Source organism: Gossypium hirsutum, chromosome A12, assembly GCF_007990345.1.
Source record: "Gossypium hirsutum isolate 1008001.06 chromosome A12, Gossypium_hirsutum_v2.1, whole genome shotgun sequence".
In the NCBI taxonomy this organism is placed as follows: Eukaryota; Viridiplantae; Streptophyta; class Magnoliopsida; order Malvales; family Malvaceae; genus Gossypium; species Gossypium hirsutum.
The window spans coordinates 86,906,167-86,918,657 of NC_053435.1; the positions used below are offsets into that span (position 1 = coordinate 86,906,167).

Below are 12,491 nucleotides of genomic sequence, written 5' to 3' on the forward strand. Positions count from 1 at the left end.
CTGGAATGGGTCAGGTCAGATCATGGGTTGACCCAAAACAACACCGTTTCAGGTGCTTATCCATTAAAACGGCTCAAGGACCAAATTGAAACAAAACTACAAGTTTGTGGTAAAATTTAAAAAAATAGAAAAATGAGATAGGACTAAATTGAAACGCGTTATAAAGCAGAAGGACTGATCTCGCAAATAGACCCTTTGTTAAAAACACGTTGATCCTGGAATGGGTCGGGTCAGATCATGGGTCAACACAAAACGGCACCGTTTCAGGTGCTTACCCATTAAAACGGCTCAAGGACCAAACTAAAACAAAACTACAAGTTTGTGGTAAAATTTTAAAAAATAGAAAAATGAGATAGGACTAAATTAAACGCGCTGTGAAAGCAAAAGAATTGATCTCGTAAATAGACCCTTTGTTGAAAACACGCAGATCCTTTGGAGTGGGTTGGGTCAACGTGCAGGTTTCGTCAAAACGACGTCGTTTTGACATCTGAAAAATCAGCAAAAACAGTGTTGTTTTACATGAGCTATAAATAAATAAAAATAACAAAAAAATTCATTTTAACCCCAATTTAAAAAAAAAACCAAAAAGCTTTATTTTTTTCTTTGATTTCGTCTATAGTCCGGCTGTAGTGGCCCAATTTCGCCCGGGTCCATACCAAAATACCAAAACAACTAAAAAGCACAAATACTAAATGTCCAAGTCCCTTTTTACAAATAATAAAACCCAACCCTAACCATTAAACCCAAACCTCAGCCCAATTACTAAGACCAACCCAAAATAACCTAACCCAATACCCCATGGCCCAAAACAAAAGCATAGCCAGGAAACCTAGCAGCTTCTGCTTGCGCCGCAACGACTCCAACAGCCCCAATCTCCATGAACTCCGTACGCCCCACGCCCGTACATGCCAGCTGCCTTGCCACGATACCTGGTACTTACAAACAAATGAAGGAACGACAGCAGATAACAGCAACGACAGAAAAATGAAAAAAAAGCTCTTTGTAATCTCATTTTTTCTTTTTTATTTCGACTATAAAAAGCCAAAGAAAAGACAATGTTTACACAGAGATCACGCACAAAAAAAATCAATACAAACGCATACATACATTTGAAAAAAAATATTCAAAAAGATTGAAGGTGGCTCTTCGATTCATATTTTTTTTTGGGTTTTATTTTCAGTTTTTTCTTTTGTAGATAAAAATTTTAGTAAAATATAAAAGAGGAGAAAATTTAACTGTATTTTGGGGGTTTCGGACTGGTGCCATGGCGGAGGCAGAGGCATCGAACGCCGATGAACGCCGAAATCGGCTAAGACTGAGACGCAGTGGGCATCGTCTCTCTCTCTCCCTCTTCTCCCTTTCTTTTTTCCCCTTTATGCAGTGATGAAATAATCTGTTAATTGATTTTAAGGCAGATTTTAGCCTTTATATGTGTTTAAAAATGACGTCGTTTTAAGCTGGGGATATTGGCGTTAAAACGGCGTCGTTTCATGATGCAACCCGATTGCCCGACCCGTTTACCCTCAGGACCCACACATTTTAGCAGTGAAGGGATATTTCGATATTGGTCCTTCCCTTCCGCATTGGCATTCAATCATGCCTTATTCGCATTTCTTTCTTTTTTAAATTGATCTCTGTAATTAGCGCGTAAATGCAATTTGATCCGTGCCTCAACGCTGCATTTTGGGGTCTCGTATATATCCAGTTTAGATCCCTGAGCATTGGAACGCATTGCGCTTTAACCCTTCCTTTAATTTCAGCAGTGTATTTTATTTATTAAATATCCTTTTAGTTTAATTTTATTTTAATTGAGTCCTTTTGATTTGTATAGTTCATTATTTTTTAAATCAACTTAATATCTATTTTTTTATATATATGAATATACATGCTTTTTTTTTGAGTTATCCTGATAATTTTACCCCCGCTTTTTATATAAAATCTTTATTTTAAAGTTTTTTTTTATCATATTGTTTTAAAAATTTTGTATAATACTTCATTTAAATATTCTTATATATTATTATGCATAAGCAGTTCATGATAAAATTAGTTTTTATTATATATATAATATTAATTCTATGTTACTTTACATACATGATTTCTTTTCAACCTATTTACATATATATCTTAAAACCTTATGTATATAAAATATATTTTATCATACTTTTTTTGTTATTTAAAAACCTTTCATAATTTATATGTTCTTAAAATTTTTTTATTATATGTATATGGTTAGCTTTAAATAGACATTTCATTTTAAAAATATTTGGTACATTATTTGACTCAAATTTCCTCTTTTATAATATCTATTTTAATAATAAGTTATGTATATACTTAGTTTTATATATAAAATTATTCCAAATTTTGCATGTGTCATTCACCTATAAATTTTATTATATATAGTTTTTATATCGTTTCGCATCATATTAGTTCCTAGTGTTTATACTATTTTGTATATCATGTGTGTTCTATAGATTTCATATTGTTTTATATGTTATTATTTCATGTTGTTAATTAGCTTTTGGTGTTACTTTCTCAATTTTATTATTTTATGTTCGAAAGCTTACTGTAGTTTGCTTTGATTAGTTTGCTTTGATATGTTTTTGGTGTATTTATTAATTCGTTTTTATGTTTATGCTATTATCTTTCGTGAAGTATAGTACATTATCCATGTATGTTGTCACATGCTTATAATTTCACCTCTCATTCACGATCATATTACGATTGAAATTTTCAACTTATTAATCCTAAACTAATAATTCTATTTTATTTAAAATCAAATTAATGCGTTTTAAGCTGGTTTTACAATTATTCGTTTAAAAATTCCTTAAAACGAAGGCAATGTTTGATGTTTGGAAATTCGGGAAATCGTGCCCTATCGTGCTGGGTTTCGATTTTCCCGTTTGTTCAAAATAATCGAATATTCCTTTAGAATTTCACTCATGTTTCCCAATTCTTAAAACAAGGCAATATTCAATGTTTGGAAATTCGAGGAATCGTGCCTTATCATACTGGGTTTCGATTTCCTGTTTGTTCAAAAATAATTGAATATTCCTTTTGAATTTCACTCGTGTTTTCTAAATTCTAAAGCGAGGCAAGGTTCAATGTTTGGAAATTCGAGGAATCGCACCCTACCGTGCTGGGTTTCGATTTTTCGTTGGACTAAATGATTGGGTATCCTTTTGTAATTTTCAACGTATAAACTTTTGGAAGTCAAAACTTATCGTATTTTCGAGGGTATAAAGGATCGTGTCCTATCGTGCTGGATATGATGTTGTATTCCTTTGAAACAAGAGAATTTTAACGACCAACTTGAGCCATTCAAATGCTTCAAAAGAAACCATATTCCAAAAACAACTTTAGAACTTAGACATAAGACAGTACTTAATCAATTTAGTACCAATTTTGGGCGTAGTGAGGGTGCTAATCCTTCCTCATACGTAACCGGCTCCCGAACCAGTTTTCTCAAATTTACGTAGCCCAAAATCGATTTAAATAAAACAAAGTGCTTTATTAGGTGACCCTATCACACCTAAATAAAAAGATTGGTGGTGACTCCGTACTTCGTTTTCAAAGTCGATCCCCGTTTTTAGAAAAAAATGGTTTCGACACCGGCCATAGGTGCCATCGTCCATCCATCGTGGCCTCTAGTCATCGACAACGATGACTGTCACCTCCGGTGGCCGGAGAGAAAATGAAAACTCTCTTTAGCCCTTTTTTAGCTCGGATCCGAAGACTAGACCCTTGTTTTTCAAAAAGAAATATCTTCGACCCTCTGGCCATTTCTGATGCCGAAGAAGGTTTCCGACGATGGGGTAGATGAAGCTGCACAGGTAAGAAACGTCTTTTTACTTTTATTTATTATTATTTTTTGAAATGAAACGAAAAAAATAAAAGGGGAATCACCTTTGTATATATTTTGTTTCTTTTTTGATTGTTTTTTTTCTCCATAAAAATTTACAGTCTATATTCGAATTTTTATAGCTGTTTATACATATTTTTTGTTTTTATTTTTATTTTTATTTTTTTGCTATTGTTTATGCTTTCGCTGTTGCTACTATTTCTTTGCTGTGTTTCTTTCCTTTTTGTAGGCATCCATGGAGAGTCAACAGAGGGGGGAAAGACAGTCTTTTTACCTCTTTGGTGAAAGGGCGACAAACCTCGGGACGAAGAGCCTTAGGACGAGCATGCTGGGGTATAGGAATTGTCACTTCATTCTACTCCACTATAACTTTAAGGAGATATTAGTAACTTCAATCTACTCCACTGCAACTTCAGGGAGATAAGATTTGTGGCTTTAATCTGCTCTACTGCAACTTCAGAGAGATAAGATTAGTAGCTTTAGGCTTTAGTTTATTCCACAGCAACTTCAGGGAGATAAGACTTGCTATCTTCAATCTGCTCCACTACAACTTCAGGGAGATAAGATTTGTGGCTTCAATCTGCTCCACTGCCACTTCAGGGAGATAAGATTCGCCATGATAACTTCAATATGCTCTATTGTAACTTCATCGAGATAAGATTCGCCATGATAACTTCAATATGCTCCACTGCAACTTCAGGGAGATAAGATTTATGGCTTCAATCTGCTTCACTGCAACTGCAATGAAATAAGATTTGTGGCTTCAATATGCTCCATTGCAACTTCAGGGAGATAAAATTTGTCATGTTAACTTTAATCTGGTCCACTGCAACTTCAAAGAGATAAGATTTATAACTTTAATCTCCTCTACTGCAATTTCAGAGAGAGAAGATTTGTTATCTTAAATCTGCTCCACTGCAACTTCAGGGAGATAAAATTCACCATGATAACTTCAATTTGTTCCACTGCAACTTCAGGGAGAAAAGATTTATAGCTTTAATCTCCTCTACTGTAATTTCAGATAGATAAAATTTTCTATCTTAAATCTACACCACTGCAACTTCAGGGAGATTAGATTAACGGCTTCAATCTATTCCACTGCAACTTAAGAGAAATAAGATTCACCATAATGGTTTCAATCCGTCCCACTGTAATTTCAGGGGTATAGGATTTATGGTTTTACTGATCTGTTACACCGTTCTCTGGGGAACATAACCTGTAGAATCTATTCCATAGGCCTATATTTATGCCAAGCGATTAAGATGTTATAATCAGAATGAATCAAATGATCCTGACTAGATGCGTATGAATGATGTTTGTATGAATGTAGAATGTCATTTTTTTTAGAATAATCCCTTTTTAATCCTTAGGTTGACATTGCTCGTTGTTCACCAAGTTCTATTATTGACGTATTACCCTACCTTCTTGTTCAGCTAGTATCTTTGACAGAGAACCCGAAGAAATAATCACAATTTAAATTATTCTTTCCCAAATATTTTCAACTCTTTAAATTCGGTTAGTTCTGACTAGAGGTCCCGTTTCAGGTCGTTGTACTATTTAGAAGCTTTCAGAGCAATATGCAGAACTCCTTTTACTTTATTATTATTAGTCCATTAATCGTTATTTTAATGTAAAATTGCTTGAAAAAGGTTGTAACAATGGACAAGATCGAAATTTATTGGGAGCAAAGCTCGAAATAGATTAATCAACATAACAAATTTGCTAAAATACAAAAGGAATAAGATGAAAACAAATGCCCCAGATATCATAGTATAAGTTTCTTCGCACAAACTTTTCAAGAACCATTTTAAGCTGGATATGTGTTTTATGAGATCTAGAATAATTCGTTGATGCCCCAAGATGTAGCATCTCTCTTTCTTGTTAATTCTGATAGAACAGGACTTCTATACGGCCCACATTCGACCAATATTTGAATTGCCCTTTTTCGGGTTTTCAACATAAAACCCCTTTGGTCTCAAGACGCCCTTTGTGGGTTTTCACCTTGGCCTCTCCTTTTTTTTTTAGGTGAAATATTTCTTGACTGAATCTAAACTCACAAGATTAGGCAAGCTTTTACCATCCATCTCAGTCAAAATTAACGCTCCTTTAGAAAAGACCTTCTTTACCATATAAGGTCCTTCCCAGTTTGATATTCACTTTCTTCTGAAATCCTTTTGTATGGGTAAGATCTTTTTCAATACTAGATCCCCCTCATAGAATTCTCTGGGACGAACCTTTTTCTTGTAAGCTCCCATCATTTGCTTTTGGTACATCTGACCATGACGGATAGCTTTCAACCTTTTCTCTTCAATCAAGGTTAGCTGATCATATCAAGATTGGATCCATTCTACTTTATCCAACTTTAATTCTGCCAAAACACGGAGAGAATAAATCTTGACTTCAATGCGTAAAATTGCCTCCCTTCTATAAACCAAAGATCCTGACAGATGTTTGATAAGCATAGAGGGCAAATGGTAACTTCTCATTCCAATCTTTGTAAGTCTCAATCATTTTCCCCACGATCTTCTTGGAGTTCTTATTGGCTGCCTCCACTGCACCATTCATTTTTGGGCGATATAGTGATGAGTTATGGTGTTTGATTTTGAACTGATTGCAGACCTCTGATATCATGTTGTTGTTCAAATTTAGTGCATTATCAGATATGATCCTTTCTGGCATTACATATAGACATATGATCTCTTTTTTAAGAACTTACTAACTGCCGACTTCGTGGCATTAGAATATGAAGCGGGTTCTACTCACTTAGTAAAGTAATCGATGACCATGAAGATGAATTGATGCCCGTTAGAAGCTTTAGGTAAGATTGGCCAAATGACATCCATGCCCCACATAGAGAAAGGCCACGGAGAAGTCATAGCATGAAGAGGTGAGAGAGGTACATGAATTTTATCTCCATAAATCTGACACTTATGGCATTTCTTGGCATAACTGATGCAATCTCTTTCCATGGTGGACCAATAATACCCGAATCTTATGATTTGTCTGGCTATTGTGAAACCATTGGCATGTGTTCCGCAGACACCCTCATAGACTTCTTCCATGATTTTCTTAGCCTCGACAGTGTCTACACATCTTAGTAGCACATGATCCTTTCTCCATTTATATAGGATCTCCTCATCTAAGACATAGTCACTGGCCAATCTTCTCAACATCTTTTTATCGTTCTCAGTTGCTTGGTTAGGGTATTCACAATTCTTCACATATCACAGTATATTGCGGTACCAAGGGTGATCATCATTTTCTTCTTTTTCAATGTTATAACAATGAGCCAGAGTCTTATAAATACTCATTTGGATAGGTTTTAAATCCTCTTGTTTGTTCACTTTAACCATGGAAGCTAAGTTAGCCACGGCATCAGCCATTTGATTTTCATATTGTGGGAGATAGCAGAAGATGATGTCATCGAACTCTTCAATTAGCTCCAAAACTAGCCTTCAATAATTGATCAATTTGGGGTCTCTCGTCTCTCATTCACCTTTGAGTTGATAGATCACTAGTGCAGAATCCCCATATACCTCTAGCATTTTGATCTTACGTTCTATGGCTACACGAATACCCATGATGCATGCTTCGTATTCTGCCATATTGTTCGTGTAATCAAAATCTAATTTACTAGTGAAAGGATAATGATCTCTGTTTGAGGATACCAGGACTGCCCCAATTCCGTTACCCACAGCACTTGAGGCTCCGTCGAAGTTTAGCTTCCAAAGACGACCTTCTTGAGAGTCTTCTCCAATGGTTGCAACATACATTAGATCTTTATTCGAAAAATCAAAGTTCTAAGGCTCGTAATCTTCTAAGGCTCTACTGGCTAAAAAATCTACTATTGCTCTCCCTTTTATAGCCTTCTGATTCATATAGACCATATCAAATTCAGAAAGCAGAATTTGCTACCGGGCCATTCTTCTATTCAAAGCAGTCGACTCCATCATGTAATTTAGAGTGTTCAATTTTAAGATGAGCTACATTGTGTGATACAACATGTACTGTCTCAGTCTTCGGGTTTTCGAGATCAAGGCACAACACAACTTCTCGATTGGCGAAAATCTTGTCTCACATTTAGTGAATTTCTTACTTAGATAGTACATTGCTCTTTCTTTTCTTTCCAACACATCATGTTGACTAAGCACGCATCCCATGAAATTTCCAAATACTGCCAAGTACAGTATCAACTGCTTATCTTAGCTAAGTGGCATCAGTACTGAAGCATTGGACAAGTAATGTTTGACCTTGTCGAAAGTCTTTTGGCACTCCTCATCCAAAACGCCTGAATTGTGTTTATTAAGGAGACAGAATATGTGTAACACCCCTTAATCCCAAACCGTCATTGGAACAGAGTTACAGAGTATTACCAAACCTATTGGACAATTTACCATTAATACACACATAAAATAATCTTAAATTCCCACAGATAGATCCTCGAGGTCCAATATAAACAGTAGAATCAGTTCGAGACTAAAATTAAAATCACTATGATTTTTTTCCTCAAATTTCAAAATTATTCTTATGAGCAATATCCACGCGCCCATGTGGATTGCCAGTGTGACTCACACGACCTTGTCATTAAGTCATACGACCGTGTTAAGAGCCTGTGTAACTCTCTGTTTATGACGTCGTCATCAAGTGGATTTCACACGGCCACATCGCACGCCCATGTTTTAGACCGTGTCCTTCACACGACTGAGACGCGTGCCCGTGTCTTTGTTCGTATGCTCATTTCGAAGCTAAAATTCAAGACGCAGGGGTCACACGGTCTGGCCACACACCCGTGTGCCAAGCCGTGTAGACTCAAAATGAGTATTTAACACTTAATTTTCCAACTCTGCAAATTTCAACCACAATCAACATAAAATACTTATGTTCCATCAATCCAGACACAATCAAATACGCTTATAATTTTCCAAATTTAAACATTTTATATATTATCCAATATTCAATTCTAATTACTTATCAAATATCACCAAATAATTTAAATTCACACCAAATTAGCCAAATCCTATTATATACCATTACGAAATCTAAATCTACTTATTTCATCCTTACATTCTCAATTCAAAATGACATACACATAAGACACCCTAGGTACATGCCATTGCCAATAATTAGCACACTTTAGCTTATTGAATTCGGGATCGGTCTAGGATGCTGATTCAACGTTCCAGCTTTAACTTATCCTGTGCATGGAAACAAACCGTACACTGAGTATGGATATACTCAATGGTATTTCTATAATTCGAACACCAAATAAAATGAAAATATAACAAACACTTAAAAATCATATAATAATTAGAATACTTCAATTATTTAATTCGTAGATAAATTCTTTATAACTTATTTCATTCTTTTTACTTACTAACCTGTATAGCTTTCCGTAATCCGTGCACACGTCATTTTAAAACAATAATATTATTCACTTCTCAATCACCGTTCTATACTTATTCATTTCATTAACAGTTATTATTATTCATATCATATCATTATCTTGCTATTCCAGATAACTTCTACTATATACATTCGATTCATATATCTCAATTCACATTTCAATTCATCAAATGGCATCAAATCTCATCAATTCGAACTTCAATCATTTCATGAACCTTTGGTTCATGTTTCAATCTCATATCTCAATTTCAATTCTTAATTCAATTTCTCATTTCATTTCAATAGCTCAATCATTCAAATTTATTCGATTTATCTCTTCATTTATTTACCCCTATTAACAAGACTCGGACCTTGGCAGATACACGGATCCAACCAAACACACCAGATTGGCACCCAGTGCCTTATTGGATAGTTCGAAGCAATAGTTGACACCCAGTGTCTCATCGGCCTAACCGGAGTAAAGTTGGTACCCAATACCTCATCAAATCTATCCGAAGAAATATAGTGACACCCAGTGTCTCATCGATTCAAGGTCGAAGTATCCCTGAACACTTCCAATCTTATGGCATGCCAACTATATCCGACCTAGCCCGATACTGTTAATAGGGTATCTAAATCACATATAATCTTATTTCAATCACAATTTCTCACATTTACAATTCAATCATTTTTCCACCTTTCAATCAATTTTCAATCCATTTATTTACACATTTTTCACAATAATCATATCAATTTCATCATATTCTCAATCATTAAATTTTTCAATATAACATACATTCAATATTAAATTTTTACCTCACTCACATATATCATATAAATTCAATTCAATTCAATCAATATAAATTCAATAAATTCATTATATATCAAATCAATCCATTTCAATTATAAAACACAATAATTCTAACACTAACAATTTCTATATGCATTAAATAAAAATACAACAATTAAAGACTAAGTTCGGATTATAGAAATACAAACCGTAATTTCCAAGCTAACTCCCGTTGTCTTTGCCTTTTTCCTTGCTTAGCCGAGGCTTCCGACACAATGTTAGCTATGGTAATTAAAATAATTATACTATTAATTACAGTATTAATTATAATAAATAATTAAATTTCTAATCAATTCTCACTTTATTCTCAATTTAATCCTTACTAAGTTTACTCAGTTTCCTAATTAAATTCACTCTTTATTTCCATTCAAATTTTATCCAAACTCAAATTTAATTATTAAATTTCCAGTATATTTTCATAATTTTGAATTTATTTCCATTTAATCCCTAAAACTCAAAACTTATAGCTTAGTTTACAATTCAATCCTTTATTCAATTCCAATAAAAAATTCTATCAAATAAACCCCCAATTCCATCATTTTATTCAACATGAACCATACTTAGAAATCTAATAACTTTCAAAATTTCCACTTAAAATAAATAGTATTTATCTCTAGGATTCCAAAAACTCAAAAGTCATAAGAAAAGGGGCTAAATTGACTTACCAAATTAACTTGAAACCTTTAAAACCTTATTTTTTCCCTTTATCTTTTCTTTCTTTCTCCCTTCTCTGTTCCATCCCATGCTATTCTGTTTCTTTCCTTCTTTTTATTCTTTTGTTTCTTTTATATATATAATAACAATAATAACTATAATAAAAATCTATTTAATAACAAATATTTATTTAACACTTGTACAAATTATTTTTATACACTTGTTTTTCTTTTCTTTTATATATATAATAACTTAATAATATACTTATATAATAAGTAAACATACATGTATTTTACAAATGTATGTATACTAATATTACACATTTCATTATACATACCATACATTTGTCATTCTTTTCTTTATTTATCATATAAATATCTTTTATAAATAATAATTATCTTTTAATAATTAAACACATGTATTACAATTGTATGTATTTTCATTAATACATTTATATCCAATCATTACCATACATTTGTCTTTATTTAATTTATTTCATAATATAATATCAATTAAACAATAATAAATACATTAATATTTACTTAAATAATAAGTAAATTATACATTCATGTATTATAATTGTATGTACAATATTTATTACACATGTATTTTATTTTTACCATACACTTATGTTTCTTTTATTTATTTAATTTAGTAAATATCTTTAACTTAATAATAATACCTATTAAATAATAATAATAATAATAATAGTTTAATATAAAACCATAATAATAATAACAATTATAACATTTAATATACATAATTCAAGAAAAATCTTGATTTTTCTTCCATTTACAGCCTCATTTCATGGGTATGGCTTAATTGTCATTTTGATATTTTTTTTTCTATTACTTTAGAACTAAACTTTAACACTATATTCAATTTAATCCTTTTATCTAATTATCCTTAATTAAGCTAAATTTACTTAATTAAACTTTAATTAACTACTCACTTAACTTCATAAATATTTTTAATAACTATTTACGAATCCATTTTTCAGAAATGGAGACCCAAAAATGCACTTTACCGATAATTGTAAAATTCGGGTTATTATAATATAGGGTCGCATTTCTCAGTTAATTGTGAAATGAACCGGGCAATGTAATTTAGTTTTCCTAGGAAACCTCAAACTTTTTTTCGGGTACGTAGCGGAGGCAACTCCTGTAAAGCCTTAACTTTATCTGGGTCGATCTCAATCCCCTTTCACTAACTACAAATTCTAGCAATTTTCCTGACCTAGCCCCAAAGGTACATTTTGCTGAATTGAATTTTAGCTGGAATTTTCTCAATCTCAAGAACAATTTCCAACTTGTACATACTCCTTCTCTATTCGGGACTTTGATATCATATCATCAACATAAATTTCAATTTCTTTGTGCATCATGTCATGAAACAAGGTTACCATGGCTCTTTCATATGTCGCTCCCGCATTTTTCAGTCCGAATGGCATCACTTTATAACAAAATGTTCCCCACATGGTTACGAATGTGGTCTTCTCCATGTCTTCAGGATGCATCTTTATCTGGTCAATGAGAAATTATCTTTCAGGCTGGCTTTGTTCAAATCCCTGTAGTCTATGCACATTCGTATTTTCCTATCTTTTTTAGAGACGAAGACGATTTTAGCTACCCATTCTGAGTATTTAATTACTTATAAGAAACCAACATCGAAATGCTTCTTGACCTCCTCTTTTATTTTCAAGAAATGTCGAGCCTCATCCTTCGGAACTTCCGTTGAACTGGCTTA

At 33.1% G+C, this 12,491-nt stretch overlaps 1 long non-coding RNA gene across 1 annotated transcript; it reads right to left on the bottom strand.

The window, feature by feature from the left end:
• Positions 1-573: 573 nt before the first annotated feature.
• Positions 574-1,380, bottom strand: LOC121210939 (uncharacterized). Its single transcript, XR_005906227.1, has 2 exons — positions 1,237-1,380; positions 574-929 (listed from the first exon to the last, which is right to left on the bottom strand). It is a non-coding gene; the product is annotated as an uncharacterized lncRNA (long non-coding RNA).
• Between the last annotated feature and the right edge of the window lie 11,111 nt (positions 1,381-12,491).